The sequence below is a fragment of the Pipistrellus kuhlii genome, unplaced genomic scaffold, assembly GCF_014108245.1.
Source record: "Pipistrellus kuhlii isolate mPipKuh1 unplaced genomic scaffold, mPipKuh1.p scaffold_m20_p_5, whole genome shotgun sequence".
NCBI lineage: Eukaryota > Metazoa > Chordata > Mammalia > Chiroptera > Vespertilionidae > Pipistrellus > Pipistrellus kuhlii.
Genome location: NW_023425551.1, coordinates 67,559,856 through 67,564,662, shown reverse-complemented (window position 1 = coordinate 67,564,662; position 4,807 = coordinate 67,559,856).

The window sequence follows — 4,807 nt, the reverse complement described above, 5'->3', positions numbered from 1 at the left end:
CTAGCCATGAGGTAGCCATCCCAAATATTCAAGTCTAGCCAAGACATGAGATTATTGTAGTCTCAACCAACATCTGACTGCAATTTCATGAGAATCTCCAAACAAGAGTCTCCCAAGTGAGCTCAGTCAAGTTACAGAACTGTGGAAGATAACAAATCATTGTTTTAAGTCACTTAAGTTGGGGTGATTTACAATGCAGCAATAGTTGATCAGAACTGTCTCTTTAAAAACAAAACAACAACAAAAAACAAAACAAAAACAAAAAAAACCACTTTACTATCTATTCCAACCATTTTCCTGATAGCAACTTTGGTATATCAGGAATCACTAGTTCCTCACTCCTTTATATTTCATTGCTTTTTTCTAAATTTCAAAGGTTCCCTTCATTTGTCTTCCCTTTCCTTCCTTTTTTTCTCCTTCCTTTCTTCCTTCCTTCTTTTCTTCCTTCCTTCCTTCCTCCCTTCCTTCCTTCTTTCCCTCCTTTTTCCAAAATAGAAGCAGGTGCAGTTCCCTGGCATACACTTGTCTCTAATTGAAGAATAAGTCATCCATACAGTCCGTATATTCCAGTGCTAAGCTCAATGAATAATCGTAGGAACTATGGAGAATACCTGATCAAGTATTTTCTTCTATGGCTCTTTCTGTTGATATTTCCCCTCTCTTCCTTTTTTACATCTTCATTTTAGTATTTTATTGTTATTGTTAATCAAGCAATTTTAGGTTCACCTCATAAACAGGCAGATGGTGACTGGTTTCTTACCTCATCATGATTCTGTAGATATGCATGTTTCATCTGGGTTATTTAGATATTCATGACTATAAAACATAGGACAGTCTATTGATTAATTGATCATTAAGGTGTAAGAGTTCTCCCTCTTAACATGCAAAGATGACCCAAGTCTGATTATATCATTTGCTATGCACATATTAATTTTGGCAATATTTATACTTAGTATTAGTACATTACTTACTGTTTAAGTAGCTAGTAACAAAAACTGTGGTTCTTGAACCTTATCCTGAATGAACAAGACAATGAGTTATAGATAAGCATAGCTATGAATGTAGGTCTTTCTATACTCATAAACATGGATAAAGGCAGGATTATGTAGAACAGAATAAAAATAAGACAAACCCCCTGCCTGTAAATAACACTAAGATCTTTTTAGAGAAAGGGAGAAAAATAGAGCGGAAATACTATGGAACCTTCATGACCATCAGTTCTTGGAGGTAAAAGGCTAAAACCAATCTCAAATTATGGAAAACATTTTTACTTGAGCTGCAATGACTTATTTTAAGTAAACAATTAGCGCCAGTAGTCTGTTGGCAGCAACCAATATGGAAGTCAGTCTTAATAAATTATTTTCTATGGTCTTTCAAATCTTATACAAAATAACTCTTCATTGTCTAAGATTTTTTAAAAAGTCTCTAAATAGATGCCAATTAACTTTCTATTTCCTGTTATAAAATGTGAACATAATGAGTCTTGAGTCACCCATGGACTCAAGGGGAAAAATCACTTTGGTCATATGACCTCCTTTACATGGGGCATAAATATAGCCTTTATATATTACTAATCATAACCACAATGGGACTAATCATATTCTAATACCAAGTTAAATTGAGAAATTAGAAGAGTTCTTTTTATTTTAAGTCTTTGGAAATCTGGATGGCACCCAGAAATTACCCAGAGGAAGTCTTTCATGGGCTTGGTTTTGGCAGAATCGAGTCTTCGGAAGGGGCCTTCTGTGCTTGGTAGCACTCTTGTGTTGTTTCATATGTTGTTCTTGGAAAATATTGAAGTTTCTTTTGAATTACTTTTTCTACTGATGAAAAACGGCGGAAACTAATGAGTGCTGTAAATTTAAGCAGCATCACACCATAAGTCATAAATATCTCAATAGTAAAGAAGCATATTACTATTAACATTTAAAATGATCAAAAAGCTGCTCAAGCCACATTGTTTTACTGGACAAATTTATCAATTTGAGGTTGGCTTCTATCATTGTATTGTGTCGATCCATTTTGCTTGGCTGCAAGATATACCAACATGTTTTGTTTTGAATAACTTACTTTTTACAAAGTGATCTATTTTGGAAGGAGGTGGCCAGAGGGAGAAGTGAGAAAATAGAGTTAATCTAATTACAATATAATGTTTTTTTTTTCTTCTTTTTAGTAATGTATGCAGGGTGTCTTGAAATGACTTTCTGTGAAGACAATAAGGCTTTTTCTTTATCAGAACCAAGTAAATGAGGATGCTAATTGATTTTAGATGAAACTATTTGGGTTAACTCTCATTTTTTATGTTAAAATATTTATATTTATAAATAAATAGTGCATGTTTGACATCTGTTAAGAGTATTTTGGCCAGACCATCTAATTTTATGAAGAAGCTGGGTGCTGGGATCCCTTGTAGGAAATGAAGGGGCTAGTGTTCCCCTGAGGCCTTGACTTATTTGATTGCTCTGCCTGCATTCATACCTTAGGGAGGAACATCTCTATTCCTCTGTCAGCATCTGTTCTGAATGCTGAATAACTTTCTCTGTGAAACTTTCCCTGATATGTTGAGGTTTCTATTACTGATCTCCCAGAGTTTCTATAGTATATCTCTAACCCTATGTTCATCTGATATTATTCAAATATTTTTTCCTAATACCACCTCCTTTCTCTAATCAAAAAAGAAGAAGAGAAATAACTATGGCTTTCCCAGTGTGGAGAATAGATCTTACTCTTCATTATAATTTATTTGTTTAGAGCTTGGTACCTGGAATGTGTAGACAATGATACTGGCTGATGAAAAGGGCTGTCCCTAAATGGATGCCAGGGCTCTCCATCAAACATTATGATTAGCACAGGGAATTTTTGAAGTTTCTTACCTTTCAAACCAGTTATTTGGTTCCCTTATCTGTGGAGGTTGACTTTGGCCCACAAAATTAAGAGTTTTGAGTGCCCTATGAGAAGCATGAGAGTTTTATAAAAAGACTAGAGGCCCAGCATGCGATTGAAATTGCATGCTAGAAGGCACCCCATGGGCTGCCATGGGAGTCAGGCTGGACCACTGCTGTGGGCGACCAGGACCCCCGCCTGACTGGTGCCATGGGCAGCTGGGACCTGCACCTGACTTCGCTCCAGGCCCCCCCCTGCCCACCTGCCTGTGTCCGATCCTGGCCAGTGGAACTGCCACGCCGGCTAAGGGCAGGCCCTCATCTCTGTCTTCGTCTCTGCTCCAGGCCTTACCTGTGTGAGCAGCCTCCTCCCGTCCAATCTTCCTGTTATGGCTTCCTGGCCTAATTTGCATATCACCTCTTTATATATTAAGATAAGAATCATTCCTCCTAAAGTTAAGGGAACATAACAGCCTTAAACAGATACTGTAATTCTAGTTCTTTGATTGCAGATGCATGTAAGCCATGCACAAAGATTTAAAACAAGTAATGGTGACTTAAGTTCATCTTTAGTATGTTGCAGGTTGGCTGAAATTTTGTTAAAATGCAGATTCTGATTCGTCAGGACTTGGATGCAGCTCAGGCAGCTGCATTTTAAACAAGTGTTCCAGATTGTTCTGATATTGGTGCCTCCAGGTTGTACTTTGAAGAGACAGTGCTATAAATATGAGCCCACTTTCTTAGAAACCAGTTTCCATGTACATTGCTATGTACTTTTGTATGATTTTTTTTTTTCTCTCTTAGCCTCTTAAAATGTAAGATCATCCAGACAAATGCTTGGCTCTTTACTTTTTTTTTAAAATCTGTTGCACAGAATTCAGTGTTCTGCCCTCATGGCACCACCACAGCAGACATAAACAGAAGCTCATTTCTGCTCTCAGTTTATATGAGGCTGGGAAAAAGGTAGAATCTGAAGTGGCTAATAAGATACAGAAGTCATCACTTCTCTTTGGTTTTGTGTGAATATTTCTGGTTTTTAATATCTGTACAAACTGTCAGGGCACATAAAGCAAATTCTTGGAAGTCAATACATATTTGTACTCATCTTCTTCAAATGTCTCTGCCTCAGTCAACTCAGGGCTGTTAATGCAATATCATCAATTCACTGGCATCAAGTTTTCCCTTGTCTTGCTTAAAGGCCATCATCAGTGGCTCCACTTGCCTCCTGGAATGAGTCTAAACCCTAATTCTGACTTATGGGCTCTTCATGAGCTGGCTCTTGCCTTCCTTTTCAGCCTTTTCTATATCATTTGCCTTAAGTGCATGATTCTTCACCCGATGGAACTTCTTGGAGTTTCCTATTACATATCATCTGCCTAAAAAGCTTTCACAACTTTGACTTCCTGGTTGATTAATGCCCACTCAGTCTTCAGTGCTCAACTCAGTTATCACCTCCAGTGATAATTCACACAACTAATAACTAGGAGTTAGGATTCAAACCAATGAATCCTATTTCTAGCTCCATGCTCTTAACATTTACTCCGTAGCTAAATGGTCTTCTGTGCCTTCTGCATTAAATTAGGAATTCCCTGAATACAATAATCATGTCTTAGTTTTCCCTGAATTCCACTTTTCTGGCAAACTGCCTATTCCACAATAGATGTTCAATTAATATATGATTGGATAAATGCTTTAATGAGATCACATGCCTTTGACCTTAACAAGGATTACAAGAGTTCAGAAGCCACAAAAAAAGACCTAATTGAATTGTCCAAACAGCCTATTAAGATCATCCAGTTACAGCCTGTAGGGGCTACATAGAGACTTTGTATTTCTGCATTAATGTAGAAATTAGTAAAATGCAATAATTTATTTGCAGTTGACTTTTAGAGACAGAGGTGTAACTTAGGGATGATTTGTTCTTT